Source organism: Ostrea edulis, chromosome 2 (genome assembly GCF_947568905.1).
Source record: "Ostrea edulis chromosome 2, xbOstEdul1.1, whole genome shotgun sequence".
NCBI classification, from domain to species: Eukaryota; Metazoa; Mollusca; class Bivalvia; order Ostreida; family Ostreidae; genus Ostrea; species Ostrea edulis.
In genome coordinates this window covers 47,598,485-47,611,504 of record NC_079165.1, presented here as the reverse complement: position 1 = coordinate 47,611,504, position 13,020 = coordinate 47,598,485, and positions in this window count along the sequence as shown.

Sequence of the window (13,020 nt, the reverse complement as noted above, 5' to 3'; positions counted from 1 at the left end):
ATTTAATAAGTAAGAACCAAATTGGGTTCAAAGAAAATTGTCGTACATCAGATCATATATTTACTCTAGAATGTATCATCAATAATTATAAAAAGAAAATAGATTTTGCTGATTTTATTGATATATGACACGGTTTGGAGGGAAGGTCTGTTTTATCTACTGCTCAAACATAATGTTCCGACCAAAGTATTCAATATAATACACTCAATGTACTCTGAAACTAAAAGTCAAATAAAGTTTAATGAAGGTTTGAGTAAACCCTTTTTCTCAACTCGTGGTATCAAACAGGGGATGTGTTAAGCCCACTCTTATTCAATATATTCATAAAATAAGATAGTTTATAAATTGGATAATTGTAAGTCAGATCCTGTCCATGTAGGGGAAAGTAAATTAAGTTGTCTTTTGTATGCAGATGATTTCGTCATTCTATCTAGTACCCCTGACGGTCATCACTGTAGCCTGAATGAGTTCTGTGACTTCTGTTCCTCGTCAGTGGAGACTTGAAGTCAACACAATGAAATATAAAGTTTTATTATTCGATTCCAATGCAAAATCCTTCACAAATTACTTAGATATAATGATCAAATCAGTGAAACTGTTAGCCAGTATAATTATCTAGGAATAGTTTTTAAAATCAATAGCAAGTTTAACTTAGGGATAGCATCACGTATGGATAAAGCAAGAAAAGTTTATTTCAAGATTAAAAAATGAGTAGGACTTAATGTTTCCTGTAATTTATTTGAAAAGTTGTACGATTCACTAGTTTTACCCATTTCTCTCTAGTGTTGTGTGGTATGGGGAAATGATTTAATGATTCGAGATAATGATTCAGACCCCTTTGAATCACTGCATTCTAAATTTATCAAAGAAATTATAAGTGTCCATTGCTTCAAATGTTGCTTGCAGAGCAGAGCTTAATAGACTACCACTAACAAAAAATATAATGATACAATCCAGGAATTTTTTAACTCATCTAATTGAGTAAAAAAAATTCCCTAGCTCATGATAACTTGATTTATACATGAGATTCTAATCCACGGGCTATGAATATCAAGCACTGCTTAGAAAATTTGGGTTTTCCTGCTTTGACTGAACTTTAACCTCATAATTCATTCAAAACCTGTTATCAGTATGATTTCACAACGCATTAATGACCAAGTATTACAATTATATCAAAGCTCAAAAATATCTGTTTCAAATGAACTTATATTCTTCAGAAATACATATGAAATGAATTCAAGATCTGCTTATAAATGTTGATATCCTTACATATAGATCAGATAGGTCTGAATTAGCAAAGCTTAGACTGAGTTCACATAATTTAGAAATTGAAAGACGAAGACATATTGGAGTAAGCATAATAATAAAATTTGTAAACTGTGCAATAGTAATACTATAGAAAATGAAGCAAACTTTTAAAGAAAAAAGAAGAGATGAAATTGAAAGTATATAATAATCTATAATATGTGTCTTTGCCAATAATTGTTATTGTGCTTGTGCAAATAAATCATTGTCATTAAAGACTAAATAAATAGGGGCCTGTCATCAGAGCCGGATTTATACACTGTACGTCTATTTTTGTGTTTTCAAAATCCAAATTGGTCCTAAAGACAAGTGTTTAATATTCTTGTTTTTAATGTAGATGTTAGATCTCTACTTCAATGGGCGCGTATGATAGGTGTACATTGTCCTGCTTTTGTAATCGGAAGTTGTGAAACTTGTTTACATACATGTAGACAGTTGTGCAGTCAAGCAAATCGCTAAAAAAAACCTATTAGAAATCAGAGCAACTTAAATCCACATATATCACAAGACGAAATATACTAAAAGCTATCAAAACATAACAAAGCTTCTGGTGAAAATGATATAAGGAATGAATACATGAAGTCGTCAATAGAATGATCCTTCCACTATATCGCAGTGAAAAGCTATTCAGCATAAGTTTTACTACAGGTAAATTAACAGAATGTTGGCTTGAGGGAAACATTATTCCGATTTACAAAAACAAAGGAGAGAAAAATAATCCACAAAACTATAGACCTATTGCCATTTTGTTGGTAAACTTTTTACATCGATACTGAACGATAGATTGAACTTTTTTTTTTTTTAGACAAATACGAAATGCTATATGAAAATCAAGCAGGATTCAGAAAACAATATTCAACCACCGATCATTTATTTTCATTATACATTTTATCGAAATTACTGAAATCAAAATTAATTATATTAAATTGAGAATAGTACATGGTGAAGAGATCTCAAATTTCTTTAATTGTGAATAATGGTGTTAGACAAGGAGAAAAATTGTCTTCATTCTTATTTTCAATATATTTGAATGACATACAAGACTTTTTCAACACAATATTGTTGATGGTTTACTTACCATATCCGAAATGATTGAAGAACATTTAAATCTGTACTCTAGCTTGTTTGCATTATTATATGCCGATGACACTGCCTTGATAGCTGAATCTGTAGAACAATTACAGATCCAAATCGATCATTCTTATAAATATTGCGAAAATTTCAAAATTTAAAGATAAACATTAACAAAACAAAACTCTTAATAATCAGTTAGGGTATTCCAAAACGGAATCATACCTTTGTGTGTGGCGACAAAAAAACATTGAAATTGTTGACGACATTAGTTACCATGGTTACAAAAAGCGAAACAAAAACAAGTAGAAAAGTCGAATAAAGTACATGTAGTTTATGAAATTCTTTAAAAGGTACAGTTACATAACCTATCAATACAGTGTCAATTAAATTTATTTGATGAAGTAGCTCAGCCTAATACCGGTATTATACGGCTGTGGGGTGTAAGGATTTTCAAATAATGCAAATATTGAAAGAGCCCACCTTAAATTTTGCAAATTATTATTGAAATTAAAAAATCTACCCCCGACTGCATGGTGTACGGTGAACTTGGCCGACACCCCATGCACATACAAATACAAACGCGTATTATCTCATTTTGGTACAAAAGTACACTTAGTAGAGAAACAAAAATTAAAACTGAGTAATAATGTTATAAACCAACACACGAAAGAGATTGCTTGGTTTAACAATGTCTCCAATATCTTTAACAATTGCGGACTTTCAAACATTTGGCAAAATAACGCATGTAATCCAAACTGGCTGAAGACAAAAGTAAGACTTACTTTACTTGATCAATTCAAGCAAAACTGGAGTGCTGACGTTAAAATGATATTTAAAAAAAAACTACGAACTATAGAATGTACGAAGATGAATTAAAATTCGAAAAATATTTTAATAGTACATGTATATCCAGAAAAGATGCTATAACCTTTTATAAATTTTGAACATGTAATCACCACTTGCCTATTGAAAGTGGACGCTGGTGAAACGAGCCCAGAGCAACAAGATTTAGTAATAAATGTGATTAAATGAAATTGGTGGTGAATTCCACTGCATGTTTCATTACAAATCTCTATTTGATGTAAGAAAACAATGTATATCACCGAAACAAATACTATACGTTTCCAAAATATTATCACATTTGAAAATATGGTGAATTGAAACAAACAATCTCTTCTAAAAAAGATTATGTTCCTTTCTAAGAAATATTAGTGAAACATGCTCCCCAAACCAATGAATACTCGAATCTTAAACTGCATATGTTGCCAATCACCATACTCACGCATGCCTTAAAACATTTAATGATTTAAAACCATCACTTTTATGTGAAATACTGAATCTCTGCATACAATTGTTTAATTGTGATGAGATAAATAAATTCAGTTCAGTTCAGGTAATCCAAAACCCAACAAGTCAAGATTATTTGTAAAACCGAATGTCCCCATGCAAAAACATTACTGACACAAAATATCATTAGTTGTAAAATAATTTACACTCACAATTCCATGGGAATCTTACACTGTATCCATAACAGGTGAAGATAACGAACAGTGACCAATCTCACAACTCCTATGAGCAATACAAAATACTGTAGAGAGTTTGGCAAACACGGACCCCTGGACACATCAGAGGTGGGATCAGGTGCCTAGGAGGAGTAAGCATCCCCTGTCGACCGGGCACAGCCGCCGGAGGGCCTATATTTTGATCAGGTAATCGGAGTTCCTTAGTCAAAATTAGTGTACCAAGAACAGCCTAACAATCGATATGAAACAAGTCAGATAGCATTTGACCCAATGGTAGGTTATAATGGCAAACTAGATCGTTATAACGACCATAGAATTTGCGAAAAGCTGACTTTAAACGAGACTGTTGAAACCCTTGCACCATCAACTTGTTTGACAGTAGCTTGCCTCGATATAAAAACTGACCATTCGCAGAACAAGCTCTTGCGTATCGAATCAGTTGGGATTTATAAACACCATATGCAGGTGATAATGGGATATTGCTACATAAATATGGGAAGTTGACGATGGAGAAACTTAAATCATCCCGTTTGTCATAGAGTTGATTTGTTAGTTTGTCTTTTATATCTATTTTCAATAAAATATCTAAGTATGACGCAGAAGTGAACGTCTCTATGGCGTCTTTTATTTCGAATTTACATGAATATATAGAAACGATTGATTGATTGTATCTTGTTTAACGTCTCTTTCGAGAATTCTTCACTCATATGGAGACGTCACCAAGATCGCATCGTCGGATACCCACGTGATGAGTAGAAGACAAGATCGATGAAGGGCTTCAAATTTAGACCTATATACTCGGCACTTGCGGCCATTGAGCAATGAGGGTTCTTTAGCATGCCACACCTACTGTCACACAGCACATCCGTTTTAAGGTCATCTCTGGGGACCCATAACATTCACACCTGATGCCAGGCGTTTGGCAATGGAACTGTCACTATCTGTTTTAACGACTTAGGTCTGTCGCGGCTAGGATTCGAACCCCGACCTTCAGCATGCGGGGCGAACGCTCTAACCTTTACACCACCGCGGCGGTTTATCAAATCGACATATGAATGAAAATTACCAATGTTAATAGATAAAACATCGTCGATATATCTAAATGTCGAATTGAAGGCCACAGCAAGAGATGTTTTCTTCTCATCTAGAAGTTTTTGAATAAATTCTGCTTCATAAAAATATAAAAAGAGGTCAGCTAAAAAAGGAGCACAATTCGTGCCCATGGGAACTCCAACAGACTGTTGGAAGACCTGATCACCAAAGACTACAAAGATATTGTAAATGAGGAATGCATGGAATCAGAGTGGTGTTTAATAAAGTAATTCTTTGGATGACTGATCACTACATAAGAAACTTTCAGTTTTCCATTTTTGTTGAAGAAACAACTGTCTATGATGTTAAAAGTCTACTCGTTCATTTATCGTGAGGAATGGTCGTGTAAAGTGTTGAAAAGTCAGACGTTTTGATGCTGTCAATTTGAGAGAACTTTTGCGATTTCAAATTTATTAAACGTTCTTTAGATTAGAATAGAATTCACATTTAATCTACACCACTTCTGGCATATGTAGTGGTATAACCGATCTGCTTCTACATAAAGGCAAAGAGTTTGGCTTCGTATTCCTGCCAAATAAAAGATATGTTAAACACGTCCTTAAATCAAATTTTGAATAAATTTGTTCAGTACAATGACAATGTTTATTCTCATCAAATGACACACATTGTATAGTGTAGATATAAATTATAGTGACGATATAATAAGATCTCAAAAGCAATTAACTTTTTCTAATTCTAAAGCTACCTTTAAAGGATAATCATTTCAATCTAAGCGTGATGTTAGAGTCAAATAATTCCGTATTTATCATCCAAGTTTAATTATACCCCAGGATACCTGCCTCACCTGGGCTCCCCAATTATCAAATTAATCTACTCATTACCCAATTATAAAATTAATCTACTCATTACCCAATTACAGGTCTCTAAATCCATCGGAAAAACTTAACTGCAATATGAAGTTATTTTGAGAGTGTAATTATATTTAAATTACTATGTATATCAGTTCGCTGGAAGCAGATTGATATACTGCACAATGAAGACAAGCTTAGGGATTGCAGTTACTGGTTCTGTAAGGAGAAGTGAGGAGGAGGTTGACATGAGTCTCAGGTAACAGATACCCTGTCCATCACCAGGTATATATAAACTGGACTGTTCAGTCTGCATCTTCACAACATGATTTTTGCAAAGCTGTCATCAAATTTGAACTCGAAGCATTATGTCTTGAAAATTATTTTAGGAATTATTGTGCATGTTCAATCGAGACATTAAAAGAATTCTTCATAAATCAAATATTGGAGACTTTCTTCAGCACCTATTTCCGACTGTACTGACCGCAGCTTAAGAATGGAAGACAAATTTCTTCACCCTGGCAACAGATGCATCCCACAGAGTTACTAGGACTTCTACAGGAGAGATCAGAAGTACATGCAGCAGCAGTGCCCTGCCTCTCAGATGTACAGCACCTATCCAAATGTTCTGCCCCAATACTACAAACAGAGCTTCCCTGCTTATCCACAGATAACAGATAGAGAGAATACCTTCTTACCTTCTGCCATCACTTTCCAAGGAGACCAGTAAAACACCATATTTCAGCCATAGAACAACAAAACAGCCTCGAAACCCTCGTCCTTCCATTTCTCCAACCATATACAGAGCAATCTCATGTTCAGCTCGCTCCAGGATATCCTTGCAGAGGAATGCCCTCAATCAAGCCTTCCTTCCACCCTGATCCAGACTGTGACCCAGGATTACAATAACAATGCATATTGTCTCTTGCCAGCAGAAATTGCAGATACACAAAAGTCACCCAGCAACACAATCCAACTACAGAACCTGCTCTCAGATTCTGTGCCTTCTCTCTACAATACCCAGAGTGTTTCAAAGTCGAAATATTATTTATCTGCATCAAATTGTGTTTCCTCATGATTATGTAACCAACCTCTTGCTCTATAACATGGACCATCCATAGTATTGTCCTCTGAATCCACTTCACCACAAACATTTTCCTCATCCAGCAAGTTTCACAGCAAACGTGCTCCGTTTTTCACCACCACATCCGACTTAAATGTCATCAGTGCTTCATCACAGGGACAGAAATCATCAACCATCTCTCCCACCAATTCTCAACTCCCGTGGCAAAAGTGCCTCCTCTGCACAGGAAGTGGATTCCGAGAAGTGGATTTGTAGCAAACCACGGGTTATTGTTTCATTCTATTTCAGAGTGAAACAATAACCCGTGGTTTGCGACGATGAGATTAACATTGCCTTCAGCCTTTATTGCAAGTGGACAGTGGTGTGGACCTTTTAATACAGGCCAGTGACTTGTGTGGAATTACTGCCGAAGATGTTGCTTCTTTCTTCAGTACCATATCTTCCCCCCAGTGATTAAATCGTTTATCCTAACGCCTACCCACCTGTTTTTGTGTTACCTTCAGCTTCAGACCCAATGCTCAATGAGTTTGATACCACTCAACACGAAACTGCCATCAACTCTACTAACTCATCCCATTTAAGTGACTTCAGCCCTAATAAAGAATAAATCTCCATGACAACACCAGATGACGTTCAGCAAAAGATGAAGAGAACCCAGAAAGCAAGAGAAGCAGAATGGATTCCATAAGCACTATATGTACACAATGAAGCATTGATAATTTTCATGCATGCACCGATAAATTACAAAAGCTTATAGGCCACTGTTTAACTATGAAACTTTCACAATATTTTCTTCATTGTCACTGTTTTTCATGTTTCCTTAAGTCATATAACATTACTGTCCAAGGAGTAGACTTCGAATGCTTAATCTCTAATACGTCATTAGGTTGATTAAAAACGGAAACTTGATATATCATCCTTTGCTTTTTTATTCATTCTTCATTACAGAATTCGTTATAATCTAAAACAAAACCATCATTTAATGATCATGCAATCAATCAATGGCTTATTTTCTTGCAATACAAAGAAGTAAAGCATTTACAAATATTACAAAACAAAACCAAGCATATTAACATGGAGAACTAACTCTCGCCATAATTCTTATAAATTTATGTAATCTGATTAATGTATTTCTATTAGTTACATTAAATAGTTGATTATGAATATTAGGGTTTTATGTAGTAATACTTTAAAACATTGTATCGCCTAGCTTGTCTTACAGATGTATCAGTCCAACTAAATACATAAATGATATTCAACACTAATCAACTAAATACATAAATGATATTCCACACTAATCAACTAAATACATAAATGATATTCCACACTAATCAACTAAATACATAAATGATATTCAACACTAATCAATTAAATACATAAATGATATTCAACACTAATCAACTAAATACATAAATGATATTCCACACTAATCAATTAAATACATAAATGATATTCAACACTAATCAACTAAATACATAAATGATATTCAACACTAATCAACTAAATACATAAATGATATTCAACACTAATCAATTAAATACATAAATGATATTCAACACTAATCAACTAAATACATAAATGATATTCAACACTAATCAACTAAATACATAAATGATATTCAACACTAATCAACTAAATACATAAATGATATTCAACACTAATCAAATAAATACATAAATGATATTCAACACTAATCAACTAAATACATAAATGATATTCCACTCTAATCAACTAAATACATAAATGATATTCAACACTAATCAACTAAATACATAAATGATATTCAACACTAATCAACTAAATACATAAATGATATTCAACACTAATCAACTAAATACATAAATGATATTCACCACTATTCTCAATTTTGTTACATAGTTGACAAATTCTACATTATCTATGTATGCCTCTCTCTATCCCTTTGTTTTTATAGGTTATCTTGCATTACGAGTTCTAAATTTACTAGAATATTTCAAATGTTTTTCAGGTAATCTAAGTAAGTACTTTTCAATACAGACTGTATGTTTAAAATACTGCAGTTACATCCTTTTCATTAAGGAATTATAAATAGCACTAGTCAACTATGTTTGAATTGATCATGTACAAAATGTGAAAAACTGCACATGTATTTTTAAGCTAAGTCGCTGAGCATTCTGCAATATTGCTTATAGGAATTATGAGATTGATCACTGTTCGTTATCTTCATCTTTCATGTAGGATAATCCACAATCATTTGAAATCTGTTTCATGTAATTAAACCTAGGACTGTTGTAATTGTTGCGTATAAAATAAAGTTTTGAAGAATGCAATCAACTACTTCAAGAATTTCATTGTTATATTTAAAATCTGTGTTGGTAGTGGAAGTACGTTTACCAAAAATAACTTAACTATGATATTACTACTATTATAAAGTATAAACATATTAATAATTTTGGACTTATTACTGTTGACCTTCAAGTGCAATGTTTTACAATATTTATGAAACACATCCAATCGATACTAAAGTTCTGTTGGTGTTTCTGGGGATAATATTGTGTCATCTGCATGCAGTAGAACAAATAATCTTAAATAAACATTTAAATAAGCGAGTAATAAAAATCGCTCTAAAATTTGAAATTTTGAGATTTTTTAACTCCTCATTATTCAGGTAAATGCTATTGGAAATGTGGAACCAGCTGTTTTCCGGAAAACCGGATCACCCTTAGTGAAATAAACAGTATCGACACGCGGAAACGATGAGGTAAGATGTTCGTGTATGTTGCAGAATAACCTCCTATTTCTCGAAATGTTTTGGAATATATAAGCCAATCCTTTTATATTTCAAACAACATTTCGAGACCGAGGAGATTATCCTGCATCATCCACAAAAACAACTTAATTTTTATACTACTTCGGCTCAGAAATATATTGTTTAACTATACAGCTACGAATTAGGTAACCGTGACATCATGGCAGTTTCCGAAACGCACTATAGTATAGGCCTTTTTGTTTTGCTGCCGAAAACGACGAGATGGTTTTTTCAAAGTATTTAGTTAGATGTTGACAGGTTATATCAACTGCTTTGAATATACAGTCCAAGAAAACTACACATACGGGGAAGAGGGTTAACGTGCCTGTGCATCGCCATCTTTGTTTGAATGTGTATCGATCTTGGAAAGGAGACGTTTGCTTTGTATTGTTCTTCGGTCATTTATGACTTTGTTTTGCAACATATATTAATTGATTTTTAGTATTATAAAATTGATTATCAATTATCGACTTTATTGTTGCATTAGCAAAATACGGAAGTGCAAACGAAATATGTATCAATTTTTTCACAATTAGTTACATGTATTATGTATACAGATACAATATATATCGCAGAATAATGACCGCGGTATTCCTTTTATGTTTGCATTGGTTTAAGCCCAGTATTCCGACGGTTCGATGGGCCGGTAGTCCAACGGTTCAATATTCTGACGGTCCGATAGTCTGACATGTTGACCATCACCAAAAATTTTAATTAATAGAGTTAAAATTTATTCATGTCAGGCATTATTTTCTGGAAATTACCAGAAACCGCCAAAATCGACACGGCCTGATTATAAATCAGACCATCAATTTCTGACCAAAATCATTCAAGTGTGAACTTACGGCGGCGTAGAAAGGCCATATAAAAATATATTATTCGTTCGGACGAATTAGCTATTTGTTCGGACGAAATAGAAAATCGTTCGGACAAATTAGCAATTTGTTCGGACGAATTAGCTATTTGTTCGGACGAATTTGTTATTAGCTATAAGGTAACGCCAATGCCTTATTTGAATTTCTAAGAATATCTTAATCTATAGGTATAAAACGATGATCAAAATTTTGGAAAAAAGTTCTTTATGCACAGCATCACTTAGCTTCAATTTTTAATTTTCGGTTACTGAATTTGAACAAAAATTTGGTTTTTATAATTAGTTGATTAAATAAATGCTGATGAGGATTTATTATTGAAAATTCGTATGTCCATGTTAAAAAGTATATCCTACACTTCATAACCATTTTGAACTGTGTTCTTTGGAGTTTCTTTACGTTCAAAATATTTTTTTGTAGCTGGAAAAGAAACCATTGCTGAAAAGGTACTCATGTACAAATCATGCGAGCAAACAAACAGGAACAAAACCGAATTAATCTCAAAGACAAATACTATACGACACAACTTAAAAGGAACCTGTTGATTAAATCAACAGGCGTTCTTCTTCTGATGACTTTTTTAAAATGCTGTTCAACGTCAAAGTTCCCTCCCCTTAAGAATAACTAATTTAGTGAATAATATAGGGGTTTTTGATTTTCTGTCATGCAATAAACTGCCGGTGATACGTCGAACAGTGTAACAGATGTAACTAAATCTTTATGACATCATATTTCCTTTATTAAATTAAATGGACTTCTTCCCCTTTCAATTCTATTCTCTTTCATTTGCAACCAAACCCAGATTTATTAATACGTTGAACACTAATTGAATTAAAACTTTTCTCGAAATATCATCGTAGGAAACCCACGGTTGATTACGCTTCGTTCTTCTCTCCATCACCTGTGGGTTCATTCATTCCTACTCGCTCGTTCTCATGAATAAATATTTTAAAGTATCGTCCAATCAAAGTAATCGTTATAAGAAATTGGGCTGAAAGCGTCTTTTTGATTGGACAAATTCGCTTAGGATTTTCCATGAGCGCCCAATCAAATTGCCTCATTAATTATTCATGAGAACGAGCGAGTAGGGATGAATGAACCCATGGGTGATGGAGAAAGGAACGAAGCGTAATCGACCGTGGGTTTCCGACGATGCCGAAATATATACATGTAGATGTAGGTGGGTACCTGTAAAGTGCGAAACGAAACGAAATCTACCGAAAAGAAACCCACCGAAACGAAACGAACCTACCGAAACGAAAGAGATTGTATAATAGAACTCTTTTATTAGAAATGGTATCTTAGGCCCCTGTGAAAATTACCACATATAAATAAAATTCGCCTCCCCTTTGATGTAGGCTTTCAGCTTGACTGATACAAAGTTTTAAAAGCTGGAAAGGGGGGAGGTGGTGAGTAAGCAAAATGTACATATCCGAAGTTGATTAAATACCATGTGCAATTAGTTTCAGATCCATAAATTTCAGAACGGAGAGTTACAGTCTCAGAGGTCTGGCGAAACACACTAAACAACGGGGTGGGGTCGCTGGCGTCGGATCCGCCTATGGGCATAGATACATTGTTTGAAGAAACTGGTGTCTGAGAAATTTGAAAGCAGGAAAAGCTCTTAACCTTTTATTTTATCTCTAACTGCTGAGGTGCGAGTACTTTCAATAATGGAAAAGGTTAGATAGTATACCATATTATATGAATGCAATTTGGTAAGATATATATACATGTGTTATTAAAAATTATTATTGATATGTAGTGAGTCTAAATATAACTCTATACATTTGTGGTGTTGCTAAGACGGGGAATTGAAAACGGGACGGATTTTTATTTTTTTTTTATGCAATAATATCAGGAGGAGGTCAGCATTTTGTAAACTCAAAAGGCTTATGAACAAGGGAAGCAGAAATTACAGAGAACGAGAAGACATACTCAGAATCCACCGTTTGATATACTACATACAAAAACACAATATCCACATGTATACATAGATTTGTCTTTAGAGCAAAAAATACTAAAACATGTATTTATGCCGAACTGTAACCCTCTGTTCTGAAATTTATGGATCCGAAACTAATTGCACATGGTATTCAAATAACTTCGGATATGTACTTTGTGCTTACTCACCCCCTTCCAACTTTTAAAACTTTGTATCAGTCAAGCCGAAAGCTTACATCAATGGGGAGACGAATTTCATTTATATGTCGTAACTTTAACAGGGGCTTAAGGTACCATCTTTAATTATTATAATTAAAAGAGTTCGGTTTTACAATATGTTTCGTCTCGTTTCGGTGGGTTTCATTTCGTTTCGGTGGGTTTCGTTTCGTTTCGCACTTTACAGGTACCCGATGTAGGTCGAACCCGTTCAAAGTTTTCCCACTGTGCGATGTTTTGCTCTTGTAACGTAAAAAAACGCTCTGGCACACGGCACTTAATCCTGTTTTCTGCTGCCTATTACATAGCGATC